General features: G+C 36.7%; 1 protein-coding gene across 1 annotated transcript in view; it reads right to left on the bottom strand.

Moving 5' to 3' along the window:
* Positions 1–12,130, bottom strand: part of RTL4 (retrotransposon Gag like 4) — an 84,460-nt gene extending 72,330 nt beyond the window's left edge. Inside the window, exon 1 of the mRNA XM_041741449.1 lies at positions 12,109–12,130. The gene's annotated coding sequence lies outside the window, so the exon portion shown is untranslated. The remainder of the gene's footprint in view (positions 1–12,108) is intronic.
* Between the last annotated feature and the right edge of the window lie 7,236 nt (positions 12,131–19,366).

Raw genomic sequence — 19,366 nt, 5'->3', positions numbered from 1 at the left:
GCCCATGATGGGGCTTGACACGGGGCTCCCTGAGAGAACACCCTGAGATCATGACCTGAGCCAAAATCAAGAGTCTGATGTTTAACTGACTAAGCCACCCAGACACCCCAGGGTAGTTCTATTTTTAACTTTTTGAGGAACCTCCATACTGTTCACCATTTTGCCTTCCCACGACACTGTGTAAGGTTCCAATCTCTCCACATTGTCTCCAGCACTTGTCTTTTCTCTTCTTTCTTCTTCTTTCTTCTTCTTCTTCTTCTTCTTCTTCTTCTTCTTCTTCTTCTTCTTCTGATTATGCCCATCATGATAGGTATGAGGTGACATCTCATTGTGGTTTTGAGTTGAATGTCCCCAATGATGAGTGACATTAAACTTTTTTCCCTATTTTTGCCACTTATATATCATCATTGAGAAATATCTATTCGTCCTTTTCTTTTTTCTTTTTTTATTTTTTTTATTAATAAATTTATTTTTTATTGGTGTTCAATTTAACAACATACAGAATAACACCCAGTGCTCATCCCGTCAAGTGCCTCCCTCAGTCCTTATTTTAAATTCAGTCTATTAATTTTCCTGCTATTGAGTTATATGAGTTTCTTAAACATTTTGGAGATTAATCCCTCATTAGATATATAGTTTTGAAATATTTTCTCCCATTTGTAGGGTACCTTTTTATGCTGTTGGTTATTTCCTTTGCTGCACTAATTGTTTTCCTTTCTTTTTATTTGATTTGCTTTCCTTTGCAGATGATTTTTACCTTGAGGTAGTCACGATGTTTTTATTTTTGTTTTTGTTGCCTGTGTTTTTGGTGTCATATGTATAATATCATTACCAAGATCATGAATATCTTTTCCTATGTTTTTTTCTAGAAGTTTTACAGTTCTAGGTATTACATTTAAATCTTTCATCCTTTTGAGTTGATTTTAGGGTATGATGTAAGATAGATGTCCACTTTCATTTTTCTGCTTATGGATATCCAGTTTTCCTAACACCATTAGTTGAAGAAACTATCTTTTCCTCATTGCTTATTCTTGGAGCTCTTGTCTAAAACCAGATGACCAAACATGCATAGATTTACTTGTGAGCTCTGTATTCTGTTCCATTGATCTATACATCCGTTTTTAGGCCAGTATGGCTAAAAAACAGTCTGTTTTTATTACTATGGCTTTGTAATAAGGTTTGAAATCAGAAAGTATGATGCATCTAGCTTTGTTCTTTTTCCTCAAGATTGATTTGTCTATTCATGGTCTTTTGTGGCAGATTTAGGTGAATTCAAATGAACATTTTGCCCTCAAAGAATACCAATATAGTACTTCTCTGTTTTACTATGGAAGTTTAAAACTGCTACCTTACTTTTTCTGTTGCAAGTGCCCAATAAACTCCACCAACTCCTCTATGCAGAACATAGGGGCCTAAGAAGTCAGAAGAAATGTAGAGGCTTCTTAGATGAACACCTTTTATGAATGAGGTGTTCAATATATTGACAATATATTCAGCCTAGAACAGGGCTTACAAACACAAAGACCAACAGATGTCTGGAAGGTCAGTAAATTGGATGGAGCAAATAAAACACTTGGAGCTCTTGTTTTGATATGTTTTCTTACTTTTGATGGAGATATAGGTACAAAAATTTCCCTTTTAAATATGGTATAAGAACAAAAGCAGTGCAAATGTGATGATAAATTGTAACTGACATTCACCTTCAGTATTATAGGAAGTGATGGGGACTGCAGTAAACTGGAGAGTCAATGCCACATATAAAGAGTAAGCAACACAAGCATGATAACAAATGGCAACTACTCTTGGCCTCAGTGCCAGGGAGACAAAGGGAAGAAGGAATAAGTGGGTGATAAACCGGAGAGCCCAGGTTAAAAGGGGGTGTCACTTTTTCATGCCAGCTGACTGATCCCTTGTGGAAATGAGAACCTCTTGTTTCCTGATATTATGATTTTTAAAAGATTGATTGATTGATTCATTCATTCATTCATTCATTTATTTATATAGGAGAGAGAGAGAGCTCATGAATGATCAAGGGGAGAGGCAGAGGGAGAGAATCTTCAAGCAGATTCCCTACTCAGCATGGAGTCTGATGCAGGGCTTGACCTTATAACCTATGAGATCATGACCTAAGCTGAAGCCAAGAGTCAGACATTTAACTGACTAAGCCACCCAGGGGCCCCTTTATGATTTTTTTAGAGAAGATAGAAATCTGGATATTTATGTGAGATCTTATGGTTTTTTTTTAAATGCTGATAATTAATTCAATTTTTTAAAAACCACGTTCAGAAAAGGAAAATAAATAAATTAAACACTTTGCTGGCAGACAGACAGAATTATAAGCTGGATTGGCCCTTGACTAACTATGTGAGGCCTCTAAATCTAGTTACAGTTAATAGATTTCTAACTTTCACCCATCAAAAGGGATGGAACAAACAAAAACAAAAGACCCAGGAAAGAAAACCAAGTATTAGTCTAGGAGATAAGAGAAGATATTCCTCAGAATCTTTTTTTTTTTTTTAAGTTTTTTTTTTAATATTTTTTTTTAATTTTTATTTATTTATGATAGTCACAGAGAGATAGAGAGAGGCAGAGACACAGGCAGAGGGAGAAGCAGGCTCCATGCACCGGGAGCCCGATGTGGGATTCCATCCGGGGTCTCCAGGATCGCGCCCCGGGCCAAAGGCAGGCGCCAAACCGCTGCGCCACCCAGGGATCCCTATTCCTCAGAATCTAAGAATGGACAGAGCATCAAGGAAAAGACATATATCAGAAGCACTCATGCTACAGAATAGTCACAAATATGTCAAACATCAACCTTGAATTGTACCTCAGAGTTTGTATAGTTTAACACCTTAATTTAATAGCCAAGACAGCTAAACCACAGAGGTTAAGAGGGTTGCTCAAAATCAAACAGCCAGTTAGTACCTTGGTCTCATGATTCTTTGTCCAGTACTCTTTCTACAAGACCATGTTTTCTCTAGGGGGTCAAGTCAGTGAACTTGTTAATAAAGCAGTCTTTGAAAAAAATGATAAATGTTTCCCAGCAATTCAAATGACATGCCTTTATTTTCCTCCTTATAGACAGCTATGAAACATCTGATTGTGACCAAAACTTTGTGGTTCCTGTGTACAACAGACAGCTACATGGATTGTAGTCTGTTACTACAGCCAACTTGGTGGGTCAAGTAAACAAAAAAGAAAGTCAATAAGAGCAAAACTCTGAACATTTAATTTTGGCAGAGAAAGGCGTAGGGATTGCAAGGAGGTGGTATGCATTTATTCCAACACATCTATAGGAAACCAAGAAGCTGAGTTGCTTCCACTCCAGTACTTTAGAAGCCTAGGAATGAGTTCTGAGTTGAACAGGGCAAAGTGTGATTTCAGAAGCCTTAAAATAATGTTCATGCCGCATACTTAGTTACTCAAAACAAATTCAAGATGTTTGCTTCTGTGAAATTATTTCACAGCTCCCTGCTTCCTTTCCCTTATTTTAGCACACTTTCACTTCCAAGAAAGTCTGCTGAGAAACTCTTTTTTTCCACCCTTCCTTAAAGCTCTCTGGTTCTTCAGGTCCTTGCCATTATCTGATTGCTTATCCTGGATGTACCATGACATAATTGTGTCGTCTCCTTTTATCCCCCTAATATTGGATGTTTTTCTTAAGCCATCAAGGTCTAGAGCTTTGAGCTTTTCTCACTCTCTTTGTCACAATGATTCACTCACAGATTTCCCAAGAAAGAGCTGCCAAATTCACTAAGGAAAGGATGATATGATGCAAACACAGCTTCTGCCATCCAGACAGATCTGCATTCAAAAGTCCCAGCAGAGTCACTAATCAAGGACCTGCTTCTGAAAACTTAGATACAGACAGCGGTCAGAAGGCATGTGCAAATGTTAATATAACATGGATACACATCAGCTCAAACTGCCTTGGGAACCAGAACTTTTACACATGCACACACATACATACACGCAATAACTCAGAAAAGGGGTGAGCTAAACCGGAGCTGAATAGCTTTTAATCAGCCAGTGAGGATTTCTTCATAAATACCACATGCTTAGGAACACCGGCGTGGCTCAGTGATTGAGTGTCTGCCTTTGGCTCAGGTCGTGATCCCAGGATCCCAGGATCAAGTTCCATATTGGGCTCCCCGCAGGGAGCCTGCTTCTCCCTCTGCCTGTGTCTCTGCCTCTCTCTGTGTGTTTCTCATGAATAAATAAAGAAAATGTTTAAAAAATAAATATCACATGCTTAGAAGATACCAAGAAAAGGAAAAAAATATGGGTTGTCTCCAAGGACCTTAAGTTCTGTATGGGGAGACAAAAAATTACCAAGCATGAACTACTCAGATATTTGGCAGTTAGACTTTGAGGTTTACTGAAGACGTATAATAAGGAGCATACAAAGTACAGAGATCATTGTGTTCTGAAGCAATAGTCAAAAGGCTTCGTGGAGTAAGGGGGACTAGAGCTGGGTTTTGAGGGTTAATTAGGACTTGGATCGATGGAAAAGAGAGTATACCAAGTTAGAAGAACTTTAGGCATGTGAACAGGACTATGAAGATGGATAATATAGATCATCCAGAATAAGGCTGAGAATTAATATTGGTGAGTAGTGGGGACATAAGATGGGATAAGTATTTTAAAAGTCAAAATAGTGAAAGGGAATAAAGGGGAAAGGAGAAAAAATGAGTGGGAAATATCAGAAAGGGAGACAGAACATGAGAGACTCTTAAGTCTGGGAAATGAACTGGGGGGGGTGGAAGGGGAGGTGAGCGGGGGGTGGGGGTGACTGGGTGACGGGCACTGAGGGGGGCACTTGATGGGATGAGCATTGGGTGTTATTCTATATGTTGCCAAATTGAACACCAATAAAAATAAATTTATATAAAAATAAATATAAAAAAATAAAATTCAAGCAGAGGAACTGGTATTAAATGTGTCAGGAAACAGAGAGCTATTCCATGTTCTTACACAGGGATATGAGTTGATTTAGATGTAATGTACAACAGGGTTAGATGGAAGAAAGGAAGCTTGTTAGGAGACTATGGCATGAATGCAGATATGAGGTGAAGGCAACTAGCTTTCACAAGAAGGGCAGGCATGATAATGAATGTTTAATAATTTTTAAAGATTATTTTATTATTTGAGAGAGAGAGAGAAAGAGAGACCGCACAATTGGGGGGAGGGGCAGAGGGAAAACCAGGCAGGGAGCCTGACTTGGGGCTCAATCCTAGGACCTTATGCGGTGCTTGATCCCAGGACCCACTAGTCAGACTAAAAACTCAGTATTCACAGATTACTGGATAGAGTACACTGAAGAGTTTCACCTCAAAAATAAAAATAATTAGTCCTAGACTAAGCACCACCACAATCCCACCTATCAAATCTTCAAAGCAAACCCAAAGGGATTATTATGTTTTGAAGTACATATCCCAGAAAAAAAGCTCAAGAATATTTATAGGAATACAAAAATATCCAGCACCCATCAGAGTAAAATTTATATCTGTCTTCCAAACAAAAATTACCAGTCATGCAAAGAAGCAGTTAAATATAACCCTTAATGAGGAGAGGGGAAATCAATTAATCAAGATTACCACAGAAAGAATACAGATAACAAAATTATCAGACAAGGACATTTAAAGTTACATAATTTTATTCCATATGTTTAAGAAATGAAAAATGAAACACATTAAGAAGACATAAAAATAAGAAAGAATAAAATGAAGTTCTAGATGTGAAAAGTACAATGTCTAAGGAAAAAAAACACTGGATAGGATTAATGGCAGAGTAGACATTACAAAGAAAAAGATTAACGAACTTGAATACAATATAATAGAAATAATAAAAGATGAAACATAAATAGAAAAAATACTGGAGGGACGACTGGGTGGCTCATCAGTTGAGCATCTGCCTTCGGCTTAGGGTGTGATCTTGGAGTCCCAGGATCGAGCCCCCATCTGTCCTGCATGGAGCTCCCTGCATGGAGCCTGCTTCTCCCTCTGTCTGTGTCTCTGCCTCTCTCTCTCTGTGTGTCTCTCATGAATAAATAAATAAAATTTTTTAAAAATATACTGGAAAAAAATAGAATGTCAGAGACAGTTGTGGGATAACTTCAGATATTTTGATATAAGTGTAATTGGTCCTTGAAGGAGAAGTGAAAAGGGATGAACAGAAAATATATTTGAAAAAATATTGGCCAAATTTTTCCAAATTTGATGAAAACAATAAATTCACAATTCTAAGAAGATCAAAACCCCTAAAAAGAATAATATGAAGACAACTATAGCAAGGGATGTCAGAATTAATCTGCTTAAAAAATCATAAAGATAACACCTTACAAGTGGAAAAATAAGGAACACATCACCTATAGAAGAACAAAGATGAGAAGGAGAGAAGATATCAAATCAAAAGAACAACAAAAGAAGAACACAGTGGAGTAAAATATTTCTAGTATTAGGAAAGAATACTGTCAAATTAAACTACTTTACCAAAGGAAAATATCCTTTAAAAACAAAGGAGAAACTGAGACTTTCAAATATGCAAAAGCTGAAATAATTAATATCCAACAGACCCATATCACAAGAAATGCAAGTTAGTCTTTGTGCAGGAGAAAATGATACTAGACAAAAATATAAATTTACACAAATTAATGAAGAGCTTCAGGAATAGTAACAACATGAATAAATACAAAGACTTTTCCTTATAATTTAAAGCACGTTTAAGCACAAGCAACTGTTTGAAGTAAAAATAAAAACATGTGTGTTGGAGTTTATAACATATGTAGAAGAAGTAAGATGTATGACAAAAATAGCACAAAGATTGAGGAGGAAAAAATAAAAGGATACTGTTGTAAGATTTCTATACTATGTGTGAAGTGGTATACAGCACTTAAAGAGGGACTGATAAGTTAAGATATATATTATAAACTGTAAACCACACAACAAAGGGCTATAGTTAATAAGATAAAAAGGATATGAAACAGAATCATGAAAATTATCCAATTCAAAAGAAGGTAGAAAAAGTGGAAAATAGATGGAGAAAATAGAAAATAGACAGATAAGAGATTAAAACTCAAACATAAAAATAATCATATTAGATGTAAGGTCTAAAAACTCAGACTAAAAAGCACAAATTATCAGATTTGATTTTAAAAGGCAAAATTCAACTATGTGTTGCCTACAATAAACCCACTTTAAGTATAAATACATAAAATAAAAGTAAAAGTAAAAAATAAAAGTATGGGAATAGATAGAATATGCAACACTAATCAAAAGAAAGCTGGGGTGACTATATCAGACAGTATATTTCAGTACAAAGAATATAATCTGCAATAAAGAGTCTAACTTAATCATGATAAGGGGTCAATGCATCAATAGGACGTAAGAATCCTAAATGTTTATGCTTCACAATACAAAAAGAATAACTGATAGCTCTACAGGTAGAACAAAACAAATCCACAGTTAGAGCCAGAGGTTTAAAAACCCTTTCATAAATAACTGATAGAAGAATTAAACAGAAAATCAGTAAGGATACAGAAGACTTGAATTATACTATTAACCAACTTTGCTAAATTAGCATTTATGAAAGACCCAACAGCAGTAGGATACACATCCTTTCTGAGTGTTCATGGAATATTTACCAAAATATCCTGTATTGTGAACCATAAAATGAGCTTCAAACATTTTAAAGGATTGAAGCCATACAAAGTATGCAGTATGACCATAGTGGAACTAAACTAAAGACCAATAACAGAAAGATCTCTGGGAATCTGCAAATATTTGGAAACTAAATTTAAAAATTCTTCTTTTTTTAAAAAAGAATTATTTATGGGGTGCCTGGTGGTTCAGTGGGTTAAGCCTCTACCTTTGGCTCAGGTTGTGATCCCGGGGTTTTAGGATCGAGCCCTGCATCAGGCTCCCTGCTCAGCAGAGAGCCTGCTTCTCCCTATCCCCGTCCCCCTGCTTGTGCTCTCTCTAGATCTCTTTTAAAAATAATAATAAAATAATAAAAAAATAAATTTGAGGGAGAGAGAAAGAGCACATGAGCAGGGAGAGGGGCAGAGGGAGAGAATCTCCAGCACACTCCCTGCTGAGCACAGAGCCAAATGTGGGGCTTGATCTCACAATCCCAAGATCATGACTTGAGCCAAAACCAAGACTCGGACACTTAACCAACTGAGTCACCTAGATGCACCTAAATTTAAAAACTAAATTTATTTTTTTTATTTTTTTTTTCAATTTTCATTTATCCATGATAGTCACAGAGAGAGAGAGAGGCAGAGACACAGGCAGAGGGAGAAGCAGGCTCCATGCACCGGGAGCCCGACGTGGGATTCGATCCCGGGTCTCCAGGATCGCGCCCTGGGCCAAAGGCAGGCGCCAAACCGCTGCGCCACCCAGGGATCCCCTAAAAACTAAATTTAAAAACTCTAAAAAAAAATCATGAGTCAAAGAAAAAATGAAAATAGAAAGTATTTTGAGCTGAATGAAAATGAAGATGTGCTGTATTAAAATTCAGGGATATAGCTAAAGTAGTACCTAGAAAAAATTTATAGCATTAAAATGTTTATATTAAAAAAAAGAAAGGAGTCAAATCAATAACCTCAACTTATACCATGTGATTTCACTTTTATGTAGAATCTAAAACATAAATGAATAAACAAATAAAAAGTAGAATCAGACCTATAAATACAGAGAAAAAACTAATGGTTGCCAGAGGTGAGGGATGTAGGAGAAGAAAATGGGTGACGGGGAGTGGGAGACACAGGTTTCCTGTTATGGAAGTCAGGGGAATAAAAGGTACAGCATAGGGAATATAGTCAATGATATTATAATAGCGTTGAATGGAGACAGATGCTCACTATAATTGTGGTGAGCATCGTATAACATAAAGAGTTCTTGAATCACTATGTTATACACCTGAAACTAGTGTAACATTGTGTGTCAGCTATACTAAAATAAGACATACATATATACATAAGCACTAGTAAAAGAGCAAATGGAACCCTAAAACATGAAGAAAAGAAATAATAGAGACCAGAGCAGAAATCAATTAAATAGAAAACAGGAAAGACAATATTTGTAAAGCCAAAAGCTGGATCATTGTAAATGTAAATAAAATAACAAAGCCAGACTCTTGAGAATTTTAGATAAAATGAAGGAGGAAGAGAAAAAGGAAGGGAAGGAGGGAGAGAACACATAATATCGGGAATGAAAGGTGACATCAGTAAAGATTCTATAAATATTTAAAAATAATAAGGGAATATAATGAACAATTTAAGCCAAGAAATTCAACAATTTAGATGAAATGGGCAAATTCCTTGAAGGAAAGGAACTGCTAAGGTTCAATCAAGAAGACATAGAAAATCTGAATAGCCCTACATCGTTAAATACATTATAAAATCTTCCCTCAAAGCAATCTCCTGGTCCATATGGTTTCAGTGGGGAATTCTGCCAAATATTTAAAGAAGAAATAATACTTATTTTACAAAAACTTCTCTAGAAATTTTAAGAAGAATTACTCTCTAATTAAAAACAAAAGCATTGCAAAAAGAACAATACAGACAACACTCTCACGAACACAGATGCAAAAGATTCCTAAAATTTTAGCTAATCTGATACAACCATATATAAAAGGGACAATACAATGTTACTAAAGGGGTTTGTCCCAGGAATAAAAGATTGGTATAATATTCCAAAAGTAAACAATACAATTCATCATCTTATCAAATTAAAAAGAGCAAAACTACATGACCATCTCAAAAGATATAGAAGACGTATTTGATAAAATCCAACATCCACTTCTAATAAAAAGTTCTAAGCAAACTAGGAATTGAAGGAAATTTCCTCAACCTAAAAATTGGCATCTACATAGAAAGTATAGCTAACATCATACTTTGGCAAAAGACTAAATGATTTACCCTCTAAGAGTACCCTAACAAGGGAAGAATGTCCACTCTCACCACTCCTATTCAGCATCATATGGGAATACCTAGTATGCAATGGGGGGCAGTGAGGAATGAATAAGTTACCTGGATTAGAAAGAAAGAAAGAAATCTGTTCCTATTAGCAGAAAATATGGGGCAGCCCCAGTGGCTCAGCGGTTTATTGCCACCTTCGGCCCAGGGTGTGATCCTGGAGACCCCGGATGGAGTCCCACCTCAGGTTCCCTGCACGGAGCCTGCTTCTCCCTCTGCCTGTGTCTCTGCCTCTGTGTGTGTGTGTATATCAAATAAATAAATAAATAAATAAATAAATAAATAAATAAATAAAAGAAAATATTATTTCTCATGTAAAATAATCCTAAGGAATCTATAAAAACCTACTCTAAATAGGTGAATTTAGCAAAGCTATAGGATATACGGTCAATAAAACAAAATTCATGGAAAACTTAAGTATAAACGTCCCCAAATATATGCAAGATCTGTAGGCTGAAAACTATAAAATAGTAACCAAAAATTTCAATGAAGATTTAAATAAATGGAGACATATACTAGTGTTTTCATGGATTGGAAGACTCAATAGTTTTAAGACGTCAATTCTTCCCTAATTGATCTATAAATTCAAGTTGGTTTAGATCAAACTTTATTTTTTTTAATAATTTTTATTGGTGTTCAATTTACCAACATACAGAAAAACACCCAGTGCTCATCCCGTCAAGTGTCCACCTCAGTGCCCGTCACCCATTCCCCTCCAACACCCGCCCTCCTCCCCTTCCACCACCCCTAGTTCGTTTCCCCGAGTTAGGAGTCTTTATGTTCTGTCTCCCTTCCTGATATTTCCCAACATTTCTTTTCCCTTCCTTTATATTCCCTTTCACTATTATTTATATTCCCCAAATGAATGAGAACATACACTGTTTGTCCTTCTCCGATTGACTTACTGCACTCAGCATAATACCCTCCAGTTCCATCCACGTCGAAGCAAATGGTGGGTATTTGTCGTTTCTAATTGCTGAGTAATATTCCATTGTATACATAAACCACATCTTCTTTATCCATTCATCTTTCGATGGACACCGAGGCTCCTTCCACAGTTTGGCTATTGTGGCCATTGCTGATAGAAACATCGGGGTGCAGGTGTCCCGACGTTTCATTGCATCTGAATCTTTGGGGTAAGGAACCCTCTTACACTGTTGGTGGGAATGTGAACTGGTGCAGCCACTCTGGAAAACCGTGTGGAGGTTCCTCAAAGAGTTAAAAATAGACCTGCCCTACGACCCAGCAAACTTTATTTTTATACCCCTCCCATCCCCACCTCTCCACCATGACTATGAATATGTGGTAGCTTGTGTGAATAGCTACCATATTCCACCATGAATATGTGGTAGCTTGTGTGAATAGCCAAATTAGAATTAGACAGTTAAATTACTCCATTGCAAAAAAATCATGTTACATGGAAGGCTATAGGAACTACAATAGCCAAAACAATTTTGAAAAAGAATAAAGTATAAGGAATCAGTCTATCTAATTGCAGGACTTACTATCTAGCTACAATAATCAGGACTGTGGGGTATTTATAGAGGAATACACACATAGATCACATAGATACAACAGAGCATCTAGAAACAGGTCTACATATATATGGTCAATCAGTTTGGACAAAAATCCAAAGGCAAACTAATGGAGAAATAATGGTCTTCTCAACAAATGTTGCTGAAACTATTGAATTCAAGTCATACAAAATATGATTGTAAAACAAACAAAAAACCTTTAATCATAACTTGAACCTTATATAATGGCTAATTTAAATGGATCAAAGACCTAAATGTAAAATCTAAAACTATAAAAACTTCTCGAAGAAAACAGGATCAAATCCTGGGGATCATGTATTAAACAAAGATTTCTTAGTTATATACCAAGTGCATTATTTTAAAAAAATAGATAAATTATACTTCATCAAACTTGAAAATGTCTGTACTGTGAATGACACTTTAAAAAATGAAATGTTACAGACTGGGAAAAATATTTGCAAAACACATTCCTGCATATATGACAAAGAAGACTTGTTCCCAGAATAAATAAAAACTGTCAAAACTCAATAATAAGAAAACAAATAATCCAGTTAAAAAAGGGAGGGGAGACAAAAGATTTGAAAGCCTACTTACCAAAGGAGATATATGAATGGTAAATAAGCACATGAAAAGGTAATAACATCATTCGTCATTAAGGAAATGCAAATTAAGCCTGTAATGAGATAATATGTATATTAGAATAGATAAAATAAAAAATACTGACAATACCAAGTGCTGATAAAGATGCAGAGCAACTAGAACTCTCATACACTGATGGTGGGGATGGAAACTGTTTCAGCCACAATGAAATAGTTTGGATGTTTCTTATAAAGTTTATCATATCCTACTGCATGACCCAGCAATCTCACTTCAAAGTATTCATGCAAGTGACATAAAAACTTATGTCTATATAAGAATATTTATAGTGCTTTTACTAATAATCACCCAAAACTCATAATCCAAACTTCTTTCAGTGACCACCTGGATAAACAAACTGTGGTTTATCCTTACAATGAAATACTAGTCTGGGATAAGAAGCAAAAACTATGTATGAATCTTGAATCCACTGTACTTCGTGAAAGAAGTAAGGCTCAAATGACAACATACTATATGATTCAGTTTATATGACATTCTAAAAAAAAGCGAGCATACAGGGACCAAGAATAGATCAATGATTTCCAGAGGTTGGGATTTGCTGAGTAGTTTAGTACAAAGATGAGCATGAAGAAATTTTTTTTCAGGTGATAGAATTGTTCTATATTTTGACTGATGATGGTTACTAGACAGCATGCTTTTGTCATAAATGATAGAATGTATTCCAAAAGAATAAAATGTACTGTATGTAAATTAAAAGCTAGAATAGAAATAAACATCTCTCTACTAAAAAAAATCAGTTGCATTAACGTTGTATATAAAGGAAAAAGATCTTATGATCATATCAATAAGTGCATTAAAAGTGATAAAAGTCAACATCTCAGAAACAAAAAGAATTGTTAGAAAACTGTAAGTAAAATGAAATGTTCTTATTCTGATTTAAATATATGCAAATTTGATTAAAATATATGCAAAACATGTACAGCAAGCATTATACTGAATGGTTACATGTTATAGCTTTCCTTCTGAGATTCAAAATAAGACAAAGATGTTTGCTATTATTACCCCTATTAAACATTGTATTTGGATGTCCTATGCAGTGCAATTAGGAAGGATAAGATATAAAAAGCAGAATTGAAAAGGAACACATAAAAATGTCATTAATCAAAAAAAAAAATGTCATTAATCAAAAAAAAAAATGTCATTAATCTTGAACTATATGACTATGTATGTAGAAAATAGAAAAAAACAGCTCTAGAGAAACTACTAAAATTAACAAGTGAATTTGGCAAGGCTGATAGATACAAAGTCAATATACAAAAGTGAAATGCACTTATTTATACCAGTAACCAACATCTGTAAAATAAAAAAAAAATATTTTTACATAATATCTTAGATCAGTTTCCCCGATCAGCATTCGTGAGAGGGCCTTCATTCTATTTTGGCACGTGCTTCCATCTCTGCCACCTTGGATATTCTACTTATGTTCTCATGTGCTAGCACTGGAGTTGTCGATGATAGAGGTTAGGCAATGTAAACTGGCCAAATAATTCTGTTGACTTGGTTGTTAGTGCCTCTTCCATGTCAGATGATTCTGATGGGCTTTAACATGTGATTTAAAGATCTTCATACTTAAGTGTCTCATCCTATAGGTCTATCCCCACTCCCTAAGTCTATCACATGCCTCTTTCCCAGACTTTCTTGTCCCTGATCTTTCAATCTTTTACTGTCATAAGTTCTTAAATATTCTTGATTTAGACCACTTATTTTTCCACACAAATTAAATGACCAAGTTTGCCACCTAAAAATCTGTCCATTGGGAGAATCTCCCCTCCAATCTCTCTTTCAGACAGAATGTATGACTCCTCGTGTTTAGGCTCAGTGTCTTTCTGAGTGGGGTTGTACTGCAGAAGTCCACTTTTGGTTTTGCACCTACATAGTGAACTGACATGATTGCAAACCAGGCTTGGTCTTTTTCCCCATCAATAAGCCAGTCATAAGAGATACCCCTGTACCACCACTATCACTTATATGACATAAGTGTGAGCTAAGCGAAAGATACAAATACAATAGTGATGGATGACATGAAAATCTGGTCCATCTACTCATGCAACCTTCTTGTGCCATTTGGCCTTGCTCATGACCGATCCCAAATATACCACTTCCACATTTCAGTGAACTGCTGCTAGCTCCATTAAATCTTATAACTCAGTCTACAATCTCTTACAGCCCAACTCATGATGGATAGTACTGGTCACATAGCCACTTCATGTTCCATGGTAAGATGGAAGTTTCAACTCTACTATGGTTTAATAGCATGTTAGGGACTGTTTTTCAAATGGTATGTAACTTTCCATTGAAAGTGGTTTGGCTTTGCTTCAGAACATATTGGTCTATACTGTGATTCTCCTATTGAAATTTGTAATAAATTCCACATGGCATCTTTTTCTATCTCAATACCTTGAATACCATAGGGTTTGCTGGGAATCTGGGAAGGGAAACAGGCATTCAGATCCAGGAAAAAGAGATATCCCCCCCTATCATCAATCAATAAAATCAATAAAAACCATTCAACACCTAGATATTTAATAGTGAAGCTTGCAAATTCCAAAGATAAGGAGAAGAACCTTAAAGCAGCAAGAGAAAAAAAGTCCCTGACTTTTATAGGGAGGAATATTAGGGTAACAGCAGACCTCTCCACAGAGACCTGGCAGGCCAGAAAGGGCTGGCAGGATATATTCAGGGTCCTAAATGAGAAGAACATGCAACCAAGAATACTTTATCCAGCAAGGCTCTCATTCAAAATGGAAGGAGAGATAAAGAGCTTTCAAGACAGGCAGGAACTGAAAGAATATGTGACCTCCAAACTAGCTCTGCAAGAAATTTTAAGGGGGATTCTTCAAATTCCCCTTTAAGAAGAAGTTCATTGGAACAATCTACAAAAACAAGGACTGAATAGATATCATGATGACACTAAACTCATACCTCTCAATAGTAACTCTGAACGTGAAAGAGCTTAAGGACCCCATCAAAAGGCGCAGGGTTTCAGACTGGATAAAAAAGCAGGACCCATCTATTTGCTGTCTACAAGAGACACATTTTAGACAGAAGGACACCTACAGCCTGAAAATAAAAGGTTGGAAAAACATTTACCATTCAAATGGTCCTCAAAAGAAAGCAGGGGTAGCAATCCTCATATCAGATAAATTAAAATTTACCCCAAAGACTATAGTGAGAGATGAAGAGGGACACTATCTCATACTCAAAGGATCTATCCAACAAGAGGACTTAACAATCCTCAATATATATGCCCCGAATGTGGGAGCTGCCAAATATTTAAACCAATTAATAACCAAACTGAAGAAATACTTTGATAATAATACACTTATACTTGGTGACTTCAATCTAGCTCTTTCTACCCTCGATAGGTCAGCTAAGCACAACATCTCCAAAGAAACGAGAGCTTTAAATGATACACTGGACCAGATGGAGTTCACAGATATCTACAGAACTTTACATCCAAACTCAACTGAATACACATTCTTCTCAAGTGCACATGGAACTTTCTCCAGAATAGACCGCATACTGGGTCAGAAATCGGGTCTGAACCGATACCAAAAGATTGGGATCGTCCCCTCCATATTCTCAGACCATAATGCCTTGAAATTAGAACTAAATCACAACAAGAAGTTTGGAAGGACCACAAACACGTGGAGGTTAAGGACCATCCTGCTAAAAGATGAAAAGGTCAACCAGGAAATTAATGAAGAATTAAAACGATTCATGGAAACTAATGAGAATGAAGATACAACCGTTCAAAATCGTTGGGATGCAGCAAAAGCAGTCCTGAGGGGGAAATACATCGCAATACAAGCATCCATTCAAAAACTGGAAAGAACACAAGTACAAAAGCTAACCTTACACATAAAGGAGCTAAAGAAAAAGCAGCAAATAGACCCTACCTCCAGCAGAAGAAGACAGTTAATTAAAATTCGAGCAGAACTAAATGAAATCGAGACCAAAAGAACTGTGGAACAGATCAACAGAGCCAGGAGTTGGTTCCTTGAAAGAATTAATAAGATAGATAAACCATTAGCCAGCCTTATTAAAAAGAAGAGAGAGAAGACTCAAATTAATAAAATCATGAATGAGAAAGGAGAGATCACTACCAACACCAAGGAAATACAAACGATTTTAAAAACATATTATGAACAGCTATACGCCAATAAATTAGGCAATCTAGAAGAAATGGACGCATTCCTGGAAAGCCACAAACTACCAAAACTGGAGCAGGAAGTAATAGAAAACCTGAACAGGCCAATAACCAGGGAGGAAATTGAAGCAGTCATCAAAAACCTCCCAAGACACAAGAGTCCAGGGCCAGATGGCTTCCCAGGGGAATTCTACCAAACGTTTAAAGAAGAAATCATACCTATTCTACTAATGCTGTTTGGAAAGATAGAAAGAGATGGAGTACTTCCAAATTCGTTCTATGAGGCCAGCATCACCTTAATTCCGAAATGAGACAAAGACCCCACCAAAAAGGAGAATTACAGACAAATATCCCTGATGAACATGGATGCAAAAATTCTCAACAAGATACTAGCCAACAGGATCCAACAACACATTAAGAAAATTATTCACCATGACCAAGTAGGATTTATCCCCGGGACACAAGGCTGGTTCAACACGCGTAAAACCATCAATGTGATTCATCATATCAGCAAGAGAAAAACCAAGAACCATATGATCCTCTCATTAGATGCAGAGAAAGCATTTAACAAAATACAGCATCCATTCCTGATCAAAACACTTCAGAGTGTTGGGATAGAGGGAACTTTCCTCGACATCTTAAAAGCCATCTACGAAAAGCCCACAGCAAATATCATTCTCAATAGGGAAGCACTGGGAGCCTTTCCCCTAAGATCAGGAACAAGACAGGGATGTCCACTCTCACCACTGCTATTCAACATAGTTCTGGAAGTCCTCGCCTCAGCAATCAGACAACAAAAAGACATTAAAGGCATTCAAATTGGCAAAGAAGAAGTCAAACTCTCCCTCTTCGCCGATGAAATGATACTCTACATAGAAAACCCAAAAGCCTCCACCTCAAGATTGCTAGAACTCATACAGCATTTGGTAGCGTGGCAGGATACAAAATCAATGCCCAGAAATCAATGGCATTTCTATAAACTAACTATGAGACTGAAGAAAGAGAAATAAGGAGTCAATCCCATTTATAATTGCACCCAAAAGCATAAGATACCTAGGAATAAACCTAACCAAAGAGGTAAAGGATCTATACCCTAAAAACTATAGAGCACTTCTGAAAGAAATTGAGGAAGACACAAAGAGATGGAAAAATATTCCATGCTCATGGATTGGCAGAATTAATATTGTAAAAATGTCAATGTTACTCAGGGCAATTTACACGTTTAATGTAATCCCTATCAAAATACCATGGACTTTCTTCATAGAGTTAGAAGAAATTATTTTAGAATTTGTGTGGAATCAGAAAAGACCCGGAATAGCCAGGGGAATTTTAAAAAAGAAAACCATAGCTGGGGGCATCACAATGCCAGATTTCAGGTTGTACTACAAAGCTGTGGTCATCAAGACAGTGTGGTGCTGACACAAAAACAGACACATAGATCAATGGAACAGAAGAGAGAACCCAGAAGTGGACCCTGAAATGTATGGTCAACTAATATTCGACAAAGGAGGAAAGGCTATCCATTGGAATAAAGACAGTCTCTTCAAAAAATGGTGTTGGGAAAATTGGACATCCACATGGAGAAGAATGAAACTGGACCACTCTCTTTCACCATACACAAAGATAAACTCAAAATGGATGAGAGATCTAAATGTGAGACAAGATTCCATCAAAATCATAGAAGAGAACACAGGCAACACCCTTTTTGAACTCGGCCACAGTAACTTCTTGCAAGATACATCCACAAAGGTAAAAGAAACAAAAGCAAAAATGAACTATTGGGACTTCATCAAGATAAGAAGCTTTTGCACAGCAAAGGATACAGTCAACAAAACTAAAAGACAACCTACAGAATGGGAGAAGATATTTGCAAATGACATATCAGATAAAGGGCTAGTTTCCAAGATCTATAAAGAACTTATTAAACTCAACACCAAAGAAACAAACAATCCAATCATGAAATGGGCAAAAGACATGAACAGAAATCTCGCAGAGGAAGACATAGACATGGCCAACATGCACATGAGGAAATGCTCTGCATCTCTTGCCATCAGGGAAATACAAATCAAAACCACAATGAGATACCACCTCACACCAGTGAGAATGGGGAAAATTAACAAGGCAGGAAACCACAAATGTTGGAGAGGATGCGGAGAAAAGGGAACCCTCTTACACTGTTGGTGGGAATGTGAACTGGTGCAGCCACTCTGGAAAACTGTGTGGAGGTTCCTCAAAGAGTTCAAAATAGACCTGCCCTACGACCCAGCAATTGCACTGTTGGGGATTTACCCCAAAGATTCAGATGCAATGAAACGTCGGGACACCTGCACCCCGATGTTTCTATCAGCAATGGCCACAATAGCCAAACTGTGGAAGGAGCCTCGGTGTCCATCGAAAGATGAATGGATAAAGAAGATGTGGTCTATATATACAGTGGAATATTACTCAGCCATTAGAAACGACAAATACCCACCATTTGCTTCAACGTGGATGGAACTGGAGGGTATTATGCTGAGTGAAGTAAGTCAATCGGAGAAGGACAAACAGTGTATGTTCTCATTCATTTGGAGAATATAAATAATAGTGAAAGGGAATATAAAGGAAGGGAAAAGAAATGTTGGGCAATATCAGGAAGGGAGACAGAACATAAAGACTCCTAACTCTGGGAAAGGAACTAGGGGTGGTGGAAGGGGAGGAGGGCGGGTGTTGGAGGGGAATGGGTGACGGGCACTGAGGTGGACACTTGACGGGATGAGCACTGGGTGTTTTTCTGTATGTTGGTAAATTGAACACCAATAAAAATTAATTTAAAAAAAATCAATGCTCCCATCTTTGAGTCTGCGCATGGAGTTAAGAGGAGCAAGATGCCCTCAAAAGCAAGAGAAATGTCTTTTTAAATGATGATAAATACTGCACAACAGCACTGGGAGTGACTCTTCTGCCTAAAGTAACATCTACTATATGAGACTTTCAGTCTGCAAACAAGCTGAAGATACCTGGAGCAAGGAAAATGCTTGCCCTTCTCAGAATTCCAGACAATGGTGC

The sequence above is a fragment of the Vulpes lagopus genome, chromosome X, assembly GCF_018345385.1.
Source record: "Vulpes lagopus strain Blue_001 chromosome X, ASM1834538v1, whole genome shotgun sequence".
NCBI classification, from domain to species: domain Eukaryota; kingdom Metazoa; phylum Chordata; class Mammalia; order Carnivora; family Canidae; genus Vulpes; species Vulpes lagopus.
This window is presented reverse-complemented; position numbering and strand designations above follow the sequence as displayed.